We start from the raw sequence: 12,344 nt of genomic DNA on the forward strand, positions 1-12,344 counted from the left end.
GCTGTTACAGAGCTCAGCAATAGCCTGCATATAATGTAACCAGCCCAGAGGTTGTTTCTACATTACACCAGTTTCCAAGGCACTGCCTCAGCTTGGTAGAGCGAGCTTCAAGTGCCTGTAAAAGTGCCCCTGGATGCAGCAACTATGCCAAGGCCAGGAGACTGCTTGTGGTGGCCCAGTGCAGGATCACTATGAGACGACTTTCTGCTCATCTTGCATTCTCACAGCCTATGCACGGTCTGTGGATGCACAGATGGCGCAGAGGAGGCATGAGAGAGGACAAACCTTACTCAGACGAACTGTGCATGCTTCTCTCTCCCCTTCCATCTCTGAAAAATATGATTTGGGGAAAAAAAAAAAAAAAAGCTTCCTCTGCTTTGAATTCCCTCTAGTTTGTCTATGTGGATAATAAAATATCTCCCTATTCTTCAAATAATAAGTACCAGGTTACAGTATGTATATCTGTCAATATGCCTGGCAAGTTTCCTTGAGATAAATGTCATCTCAGATGTATGCAACATTTTAGCTCAGCTGCTGGACAGCAAAGTGTGTCTTGCCAGTAAGGTCAGTCAGAAAGTAGAATAGTTTGCTTAATTAGGTAATTTAGGGTCAAGTCTTTGTAGTCATCTGCCATATGGGCTAGATTTATGAAAACACTGTGGCAAACTTGTAATGATGTTGTCCAAGATGAATTCCTTCTGCTGTCTAGATATTGCTTGTAGTGATTTGTGTCTTGCCTGTATTGATTTCACTGCTCGAGCAAAGCTGCACGCAAAGGCACCTTTTCTGTCTGTCTGGAATGGTCAGCATTGCCACAGAACTGCAGCTGGTCACGCAGCAGGCAAGACAAAATTCACCCTTCTATTACATGGCTGCACGAATTACACTAGATGACTTTGTTTTCACTTTGTCTTTGTTTTCACAAGTGGAAAGAATACCCACTTTTCTTACAGAGTGCTAATGTATATATTAGCAAAGGCAACTCTCTTACTCATACCAGAGCTTCTCTGCTCATGAAGATGTTTAAATACAGAATAATTTCCAGTAGGAATATGCTTACCCATAGAATTATGCAAGAGCTTTAGATGAAGGATAGTTGTGTATTTAAGGCCAACAGCACAGTACTTGGAAATATGCAGTCTCAGAGATGTCTCCTGGCTGTGTCTCTGGGTAGTTACTTTCATTTCACTGTCCCTCCACTTCCTATTCATAGGGAGAAGAGTATTTCCATTATCCACTTCGCTTGAGGCTAAGAATGCACTAAAACGGGCTTTCTTTTTTTTTTTTTAAGTCTCTGTATCCTGCCGTAATAATAATGAAAATTTTACACCATTAAGACTCCTTTCAGAGGATGTCCTCAAAGCTGAATACTCAAACAGTAAACCGAAGCTCTGTTAGAGTTGCCTCAAAAAGCTTGATTTGGTATGTATAACTGTGGGCTTACTACTAAAAGCACTTACAGAGTCTTAGCAAGGTGCTTTGAGTGGCTGTCTATGGACTTCTGTCAAAACTTTTTATTTTTTCATGTAAAACAACAGCAGCAGAAGCAAAACAATAACACCACCATCTATTGTGCCTAGCTAGCAGTAGAACCAGAGAAGATCTTGTTTTGCTCAAAATAAAACCCAGATGTAGTCCTCAGAAAATAAAGAATCTCTCCATTGGCTGTTCTTGCCTTCAATGTCCTTTCTTTTGGGGACAGGTTTTACTTTTAGAGTCCTCCAACAGATGCTGAGGAAAACTTTTCTATCAGCACTTGCTAGGTGTACTGTGATGTTTCCTGTCATGTTTGTAAATGGCTTGCTTCGTATCTTAAAGCAACTGACATCAGTCAAATTCTTCGTCAGTCAGCAGTGTAACTTGCTGCAATTAACTATCTTCACTTTAACCAGGTGTATTTGTCAGTCTACACACTCTAAGCCCTGTATATTTGTGCCTGTAGCATGTTTCTGGCTGCTGCAATGTGATGCTCTGGGAGCAACTCGACTGGAGCAGTTTTAATGTTGCAGGGCTACTCAGATGCTCACACTCAGTTTCGGGGGAGTCAGCCACTCTGAAGGGTGTTGCAGCCCACCAGTCTTGTTCAGGCAGACTTTTATTTAGAAACAGAGCAATTCAAGCTCCAGTGCTCTCTGGCTAAACTTTAAAGATATGCTGCGGTTGTGGCTGGTTCTCCAGAAACACCAGCTCAGTCTTACTTAGTGACTAAGTTCAGCACCTTCTCCACATTGTGTTTTCTGTTTGTTGGCAGGTGCAAGGCACTGGGCTCACCCTGTGTAAAACAGTCAAACCCAGGCCCTGAAAACTGTGTTTCACATCTCTCATGCTTTTCTGCAGTACCTGATCATTTTGCCCCAGCCTTAAACCTGAGAACTGATGAATCTGTGATTGTGATGGTCCTTACCCAACTTTCTCCTGTTCTTTTATTCTCTCAAACAGCCTCAAGTTGTGCCAGGGGAGGTTTTCATTGAATATTAGGAAAAAAGTCTTTCCTGAAAGAGTTATCAAGTATTGGAAAAGGCTGACCAAGGAAGTAGTTGAATCATTATCCCTGGAGGTATTTAAAAGATGTGTAGACATAGCACTTAAGGACATGGTTTAGTGGTGGACTTGCAGTGTTAGTTTTATGAGTGGTCTTGATGATCTTAAAGGTCTTTTCCAACCTAAATGATTCTATGTCTCCATTTGGCTCTTTGAGTCACCTTCTCATCAAGGTCTTCCTTCCTATTGTCAGCTCCATGAAGCCCAGTAGAAGTCCCCAAGGCACAAGAGAGCTCATGTTCCCATGCTTGGCTGCTGGCCGTGGTGAAGGGCAAGTTCAGAGAGAAATCTCCATACGCTCCAGCATGTCTGTGCTGGAGCACACTCTGTACTGAACAAATCTCTTCTCAAGGTTTAGTTGCCAACCATGCGTCTGCTAAGGATGTGAAATAAATTTTTTAAAGACTGTTTGTAACAGCCAAAAATTGGAAAATTTTCATTCAGCTCATAAAAAAAAGAATAGATCAAAGCCGAGAAGGACGCTCTGACAAACTCCCTCCACAGCAGGGAGGCCCTAGGTCTTTTTTTTGCTATAATATGTGGGGTTTCACCTGAGCAGAACGTTCTTGTGCTGTCATTTACAGAAGCAATTGGGCTGTTTGAGCTGAATTCCCTGTGTTCCCTGCCCCTTCACTCCGCAGTAGAACAAGTGTAACTCTACCTGAGGCTGATATTTGGTGTGGATATTTCCTGCTCAGACAGGTCAGGATTTTATGATGGAACCACCAGCACAGCAGTACCGCTAGTACAGAAGCAGCTTTATGTACACAGTGCACATACAGTGACAGGAAGACCGGGATGTGTTATCACCCCAAGGATTTGATGGATAACAACGATGGTTTAACAAAGTAATTTTATTTTAAATTATACATAATGGGTTCCTTTGGTTTCTTAGCCTTTGGGCTGCATCCATATACTGTATCACCCAGCCATTCTTTGCATTCTTGACAGCCAGGCCTTGGCATGACTTAAATGACAACTGAGATTATGTCATGATCTTCTGACTCTAGCAATGAAGATTTTGATAAAGACATCAAAAAAATCAAAACTGAGATTCAGCTATGGGAAAGGGCAAAACAGCTCTTATAATTGTGGTGTGCCAGTCCCATGGGTATGCACAGTGGAATGCAGGCCGTCAGGCAGTGTTTAGCTACGGAGTGGAGCTCCTGAGATCAGAGCATTCTGTGGCATTGATGTCACTATTTGCAAACACTTGTAAAAGTATATTGATGCTGAAAGCACCTTCAGTGATCCCACAAGTTGCAAGCAATGCACTTTATGGTATCAGTTCTGCAATCCTAACCTTTCTCCCCCTGCTATCATTGGATGTTAAATACATCAAACGCTGGTAATTGTCCAAAAATTTAAAGCTACATTGTGATTTGAATTCATAAAGGAATGACAAGTGTCCCAAGTGGCCTGTGAAGCAGAAAAAGAGAGTGATTAAGACGTGTAAAACATGGGAGGAGGGGCTGAGAGGCAGTGGGTGAAGGTCTACAAAGGGCAAGCATATGTGCTCCAGAATTATCTAGTGCGTGCGATGGGAGTTTGGAGGCTTGGGATGATCCCAGTCTGCGTGTAAAGACTTGGGGTTGTGGAGGGAAGTGTAAAGACACTTTTTGACTTTGGGAGAAAAGTTGTGGAGAGACAATTTCCAACAGAAACTTTGTAAACATGAAAGCCCTATTCAGAGGCCTGGCAGGACTACTGACACCTGACACGTGGCGCACCATGGTTTTTCCCAGCATTCAAGCCCTGACCTGTAACGTGGCCCCTGTCAAGAGAGGAAGAAATGGAGAAGACAGGTGTGCATATGGAGCAAAGATGAAACGGTGTGGTCATGGGGAACCCAAGAAAGAGAGAACTGAGAGTGTCTAAACGGAGAGACAGCAGTAGCACAGGTCACATATGGTCACTTCCAGCCTACAAGAGTAGTCCTCGGAGGAGGATGGAGTTCTTGACGACCAATATTCTTATTAAAGTTTCATGTGTGGTTGACCTGACAATGCCCAAAGCAATTCCTCCTCTAGTTACATCTCTGTGTGTAACAACAGCTATGCAGGCAAAACTTTAACTGCCCCAAAGAAAAGCTTTTCTAAAGCGAAGCTTAAAGTGGAAAATGCATGTTGATAACTCAGGACAGATTATACTGCAAGAGTCACATAACTAAACCTAAGTTGAGTGTTTCAGGGCTTAACAATATACCTGCATTATCTAGAATAGAAATTGCAGCTGGAATTTCATACTGCTCCATGATCCAAAAGAACTTTGTGCACAGGCAAACATGTAATCTCAGAATTCAGAACAAAAAAAAAAAGGTAGGTGATCTAAACATGTTACTCCATGAGAAAAGCAAAGCTGAGATGGAAAGTTCTGGCCTGTTGTATAATGATATTATCCAAAACTTTACCTTTATTAGACTTCACACACAAATACATAAAATGTGAAAGAATACAGTACACCAGAAAGGATATCATATTGGTAGTGGAAAAAAAAGTATTCTATAGAAAATAGCAATATTAAGAGATTCCTCTGAAGTCCAGGGAAGATGAAGGGGTTTTGTCCTGTTGGAAAACTGGCCTGTCCATTTTTAAGAGTTCTGATTCTAATGAGCTGGTCACTTGTTCGTAACCACAAATGAGTATAACAAAACTTGCCTTCTACAAGTTACATTACTAAATAACCAAAGTCCCTACTGGCAGCAACCTCCTATCCATCCATGAGAAGGTAGCAGAGACCAACAGCAGGGAACATTAGCCACCTACGTCTGACTGTAGTTGAGCAATCATTTGTGCCTAGTGTTTTGCTTGACTTCCTTAAATAATGTCATTAAATATTTCTGGTTTTAAATAGGGTACATAAAAAAAAAAAAAAAGAAAGAAAAAGGAAACAAACGTGGAGGATAAATAATTCTGATGATTTATCTTCTAAGCAACCAGTTTGCCAGTGGGCTTTATATAATGACTTCCCACAGATTTTGAGGTGTGGAATAGAATCTGCTTTGCACAATCTTTTGCCTGTATTGATAAACTGTGTATCAGGGTATTTATCATCTCTATTTTTCCAAGAAAAGTTGTAACTGAAACTCAAGGACAAATGTGTCATTTCAACTGCGACAGCAATTCAGATGAATGGCCTTTACATTCTAGAACTCTGCTGGTATCAAAGTAAGCAACCAGTCCGAGATGAGTAGTGAAGCACGATACTTTCTTCTTAATCTCAGGCAGCTAACACTCTTATAGCCTGAATATCCTTCCATCCAGTTGCAGCTCACCTCTGCTGGAAAAACGGGAGGGGGGAGGGAGGCTATTCCTGTTCAGGAACAAGCTCACATTTTTTAAGCCTCTCATTTCCCTCTCTGAATCCATAACGGACTTTAAAGAGAAAATCAATTATTTTACTAAAAAAAAGGAATTTCCACCTTTATTGAGAGTTAGACTGCCTTGTGGTAGAAATGAGAGCCTGACACCCTCCCAAGGAGGTTGCTGGGTTGTAAAACAAAGTGCCTTTCCTCCATACGGGGAAGTGCTGGAGTTCTTCCTCCACCAGCCAAGCTGCAAAAGCAAAAAGGTGGCAATCACCTTTACTCACCTCGTGTCAGGGGATATCCAGTCCTTTTCAGTTGACAGAATGGAGTAGGAGGAACAACACTCAACTACTGAAGGAGAATTACCTTCTCCTTTGCATCTGTCGCACTTCTTGCCAGGAATAGAGCAGAATTTTCTGAGCATCCACAGCACCTGCTGGCTCCCTGTAGGTTCGTGTCCCAAATCCCTTGAAAATTGTGACTTTGTGTTTTATTTTACTGGCTAGAAGGTGTTAAACAGCCTGCTCTGTTGTCAGAACTCCAGGACAGCCTTGGGATACTCCTGCACATTACGCAGAGAAGACCTGGGGGGTGCTACACAAAGGGTGTGAAGAACTGTGCCTACCTGCTCTTGAGCTACGACAGGTTTATGAGAAGACAAGAAGTGTAGATCTGTTCTTACTTGAGGAGGATGGACGGAGGCATCCACCATCTTACGAGATCACACCTCTACAATATAATCCAAATACTGAGCCTGCAGAGGGACGGGTGATACCTGTTCTCTGGTCTCTTTTCTCCCTCTGCGTACACCTCCTCTGTCCTGAGCCTACTTCGTTGCTCTGCTCTCAAACCTAACAACTCTTCAGTTCTTTGCTGGGTTAGAACTCCCTATGCTGCACACACCTTTTGTGTCCTGTGGAATGCCAACTTGACACTGTCCTGACACCCCTATCCCAAATGCCTGAAGTAAGATCTTTATTCACAAAGCCTTAACTGTGTTTTTCCCTTTCTTCTTTAAAAAATAGTTCTTCCCTCCTGCTATTACTGTCATGTGGCAGTCAAACCTTTTACCTGGTTACAGCCATAAATCTCTTGTGAGAGACGCTCTTTGACAGCACTGTCAGACTGCTTCATTGCTGTCACCTGCTGAGCAAGCGTGACTTGCTATTTCCCATCTTATTCCCAAGCCAGACTGAAGCTTCAAGTGAGCGCCCCAGATCAACAATAAGGATGGAGATACATGGTGGAGCCACTGCAGCGAGGAGATCAGAATTCTTTTGGTGGGGCTGGTTGTAAGCCCTGTCCCTCCACCTGCTCACAAGCAGGAGAAGGGGATGCAGTCACGTGCAGGAGAAGGAGATGGTCCTGTGCAATTTCCAGAGAACCTCTGATTTCAAAATGCACAGTTACTCACTGAAAAGGGTTGCAGAGGGAGGCACTAGCGAAAAGCATGGCTTTTTCTTATGGAAATGCTGCTGCTGTTGTAGTGTTGCCCAAGAGCTGTGCTGTTGTAAAGCAGAGGCATGGCAGGAGCATGTCTTTTCCGGCGGAGGTTATCAATATATTTATTATTGGACAATGCTGTTGTGTTTACGTGTTCTGTCTGTGCCAAGAGCTAGGACGGACACACACCTATGATACAATCACTGAAATGCTTCCATCTGTCTGAGTCCCATGTATACAGTGCCTCATACCCCCTAAAACCTCAATATATGCTCTACTCCTATACAGGGTGTTGTTGCTGGGACTTATTGCAGTGCCCTGTTGTCTTCTGGTTGGTGTCCGGTGTGGTCTCCCAGCACTTTTTCACCAGCTGCTGACAGAAGGCAACTCCTCTTCCTCAAGGTAAGACTCAGTGCTGTCCCTTGATAATAGGGATGAGGACTGTGTCAAGACCAGCCCCAGCAGTCCTTCAGTGCAGGTTCAGCTGGGCTGAGCTGAACACAGGGTGATTGCAGGCTGGTTCTTGCTGTTTGGAGGCTGTATCTGTCCAAAGGGAATGACAGTTCAGAGCGTTCTGTTCTCGGACATGTGTACTTCTCTTTCTTTCACTCGGTTAATTTCTGTAGCACAGAGGCTGACAGCAATATCGGTGCTCAGCTCTGAGAGCTGAATGTGTGTTTTTGCATAATGGAGAGGATGATGGGCTTGTGCTCAAAAAGTTCTCTACCACACATACAACGTGACTGCAGAAGAATTCTGTCCTGCTCATTCGACTCCCTGCTCTGCCCATGTACCTCAAGTTCAGTAATTGGCTCCCCATGGTCCAAAATAATACTTTTGGGGTTTTTTCTTACACAGCATTTTACTTCCACCTGGCAGCTCCATCATCTTGTTGTTCAAGGCTTTGGTCCATGACAAACATAATACTCCTACCCTGCAGCCCCGCACCCACTGTTCCCACCATGGCCTCACTGCATACGCCTCTAGCACTTGCCCAGAAGTACAAAGTGCTTGGGTTCCAGCTGTCTTACTTGTCTGACTCTTCACTCCTGAGGAATGACACCCCTGAACAGCCCAGTTGTTCAAATACAGGATACCTAAGCAACGATCATCAGCAACAAACCACCAGTTTAATGTGACATCCTCCAAACAGCTGCTTTGCTGAGCAATTAGAAGCGCAGCTTCCCACTTCTCTGCTTCATGCCATGCTAATCTGCCTTCCAACGCCTGGTCCCGTTTAATCTTGCGGATCTTCTGTGTGCTAGGCCCAGGCTATTAAGAGCAAGCATCCTTTGCCCTTTGTGACAACAGAGATGTGAAACTTCTCACTGCTAAAGATGCAAATACCCAAGACTTCCAGACCTGAACAACTCTTTATAGTGGTTTATGTGCTGCAACAACTCATTCCCATAAATAGTGACAAGTAAATACCAGCAGGGAAAGAATGGACGAGAAGCTAAGACTTAAAATTTTCAACAAGCTGGCTGCAGTCACTCAGATGCTGGTGTGATGGCTTTAGAGCTTTTTGTACAACTTAGGATGAAATCAAGGAAAGGATCTGGGCAGACTGTCGGGCACTTACAGATGGAGAGAAATGAAGTCGTCTTCCTGAGGGCTGTGATGAAATCCTCACCGAGTAGACTTGGAATTAGATTGGGCAAAACTCTGGGAAATCTGCTGTGGGAACAGTAGGTAGGGCTGCTTAATGGGATTGTTTCTGTTGTTCCCCCCACCTTTTTTAATGTAACTGCCCTCTAGCAGGGCTCCCACTGGAATATTTAGCAGGAGGGGAGACTAATCTTCGGCACAACTATGTTCAAAATATATGAGGTGGCCATCAAAGCACCTCAGCTGACAGGGACAGCAAGGGATTACTCACCTGGAATTGACAGCATCCCATCATCCCAAGGACAAGAACATTTAATAATTTACTGGAGACGTGATCCTTAGCTGGCTCTTGGATGTCAACTGTGTGCACACACCCTCTGAGGAGCAAGAAGCGAGGCGAAAGGGAGATAGGGTATCTTGAGAAACCCAAGTAGAGTGTTGACAGCTGCGTAACTTGTACTAGCAGAAAGCGTGCCAGAAACCACAAAGTGGGCCTCTTCTGCAGCCTCATGACCACGATCTTACCTCCTGTCTGCATCTCTTCTTCCCCCTGAGCCTAGATCTAGGTTTACAGCTTTCCCCTCCGCTCTCCTCCCTGAAGACGGATGTGCTCTGTAGCCTTGATGGGTTTTCACAGCAGTCTGTTATGATTTCCTGATCAGAAAATTATTTCAATCCAGGCTGGACAACATGAAGTCCTTACTAGATGACATTAGCAAAGAAGGAATCAAGACCTCCTGCCCTCACAGGCAGTATTGACAAATCAATCCTAAACAAAATACACTTAAAAGGCTGCTAGCACCCAACAGTTCTTAGTCCTAAAGCTTTCTGAAGTCCTTTCTTATTTCTTGTTTAGAGGCAAGGAAACCCTGAGACTCAATCAGAAGTGATGGAACTTCTAATCACTGACAAAAATATTCTGGTCCAAAATTCACATGGTAGCTTAGTAAAATATTTTTCACTGTTGGCCTCAAGCTGAGCAGTCATTTGTGCTGGGCAGACAGAAATGCAGATCAAGGTCCAATATTCCTCCCCAGAAAAACTGAAATAATAATCATCAACACAAAGTGCTTGAAACATCTTCTGAGGGCAAATAACCTCTAACAAGCACACAAGAGAACTGTGGTTCTGAAAACCACACACATCTAAATCTGGTTTCTTTATAGGGGAAGGCAGGAAACCAGATTTTTGAGTGAGACTTGTTTTGCATTTACAAAATACAGAAACTAGTCTGCTGGTGGTGTTCTGATGTTTTAGACTAAGTTAGCATGTTTCTGACTTGTAAAGACAATACTCAGCTGTGTTCCCACAGAACCTTTATTGAGTACGTAGATACACGAACCATCGTTTGTCTGTAAGCAGAAGAATCAGGTCTTTTCCATGACAATTTCCTCTTTTTGACATGAGTTATAAAGAATTGGGATGAGTTATCCTATTGCACCAAGAGAAACACACCTTGGGATTCCAGAGGTCTTTTCAGTGGAAATATCAGAATATGCTTTATAGGTTCTTTTTTACATTTTCAATTGATGATTGTAATGAGGGTAGCTTTAACCATCTTACTGCAACAGTGACTTTACCTAGTCCTCTAGGTACATAATAGGACGCTGGAACCAGAAGAGCTATATAGCTTGATCCAAGCTCTTCCCCATTCCAGCCTGGGAAAAGGAAGCCAAACCAAGACTTTATGCTGCAATGCAGATAATCTGTTTTAGTTTGACTTGAGTCACAGCGAGGTGATTTTTCAGATCTTTGACCCAGCAACCTTCAGAACAGCCTAGACCAATGTGTTTCTGAAGTCACAGAATAATAATTTAAAAAAAAAAGTATTGTGGGCTTTCACCTAGAGTAGAATAATATAGGAGATGTGGAACACAAGGACAACACTCCAAGTGAAACTCTTTACCAGCCCAAACGATCCCATAACCCTACAAGAATAAAATTATTATTATTATTATAATTAAGGGCTAATTTAAGGAATGTACAGTATTTACAGCCATTGAAACTACACAGAAGTTACTAAGTAATAGGAGAACAAAGTGAAAGGAAATAAGGACGGAGCTGGGAGAAGGTTCCCAGGCTCTTTCCTGTTGTCCATAACTGAGGGGTGCATCCATTTCCTCCGATACCTTGAGCAGCAAATGCTGTTCAGGCCCAACTAAATGTTCCCTCGACAGCCTCTCTCCGGGGACTCTCATCACTAGCACAAGGTAAGAGAGGTTCTATCTTGCTCCACATAAAGTCTATTGCAGCTTATAAAGGGAGCTTAAAGCAGCCAATGGGCCCGTCTCCCAGCTTAGCAGGAGTCAACAATGCCCTCTGTTCCCCTGGACGTGGGAATTAGTCAAAAGCAGACAGTCGTCTTAGACTATGTGAACGGATCTCAGAAAAGCAGAGTGCAGAGAGGTGATGAGGAAGGCCAAGGTCTATATGGAATTACGTGTGGTGAGGGAGGTCAAGGACAAGAAAGGCTTCTTCAAGTACATCAGCAGGAAAAGGATGACTAGGGAAAATGTGCACTTGTTGCTGAATGAGGTGGGTGCCCTGGTGGTGAAGGACATAGGGACTGCAAAGTTACTGAATGCCTTCTTTGCTTCCATCTTCACTGCCCAGGCTGGCTCGCCAGTTTCCCAGACCCTGGAGGCAAGAGAGAAAGTCTGGGAAAAGGAAGATTTTTCCCTTGGTTCTGGAGGACCACATTAGACATCATGTAAGCAAACCTGACACCCACAAATCCGTGGGCCCCGATGGGATGCATCCCCGAGTGCTGCGGGACCTGGCAGACGTTATTGCCAAACCACTCTCCATCACCTTTCAAAGGTCATGGAGAACAGGAGAGGTGCCCGAGTACTGAAGGAAAGTCAGAGTCTCTCCAGTCTTCAAAAACGGCAAGGAGGACTCAGGACTACAGGACGCTCATCCTTACCTCCATCCCGGGAAAGGTGATGGGACAGCTCATCCTGAAAGTCAGCAAGGAGAAATCAGGCCTAACCAACCAGATGGCCTTCTATGATGGAGTGACTGGCTGGGTAGATGAGGAGAGAGCAGTGGATGTTGTATACCATGACCTCAGCGAGGCTTCTGACACTGTCTCCCGTAACACCCCCACAGGTAAGCGCAGGCAGCGTGGGGTAGATGGGCAGACAGTGAGGTGGGCTGACAACTGGCTGAATGGCAGAGCTCAGAGGGTTGTGATCAACAGCGCAGTCTGGCTGGGGGCCGGTAGCTACTGGTGTTCCCCAGGGGTCAGTACTGGGTCCAGTCCTGTTCAACTTCTTCATCAGTGTCCTGGATGAAGGGACTGGGCGCACCCTCAGCAAGTTTGCAGATGATGCCAAGCTGGGAGGAGTGGCTGACACACCAGGAGGCTGCGCTGCCTTCAGTGAGACCTGGGCAGGCTGGAGGGCTGGGCACAGAGGAACCTGATGAAGCTCAACAGAGGTCC

Source organism: Falco rusticolus, chromosome 5 (assembly GCF_015220075.1).
Source record: "Falco rusticolus isolate bFalRus1 chromosome 5, bFalRus1.pri, whole genome shotgun sequence".
NCBI lineage: Eukaryota > Metazoa > Chordata > Aves > Falconiformes > Falconidae > Falco > Falco rusticolus.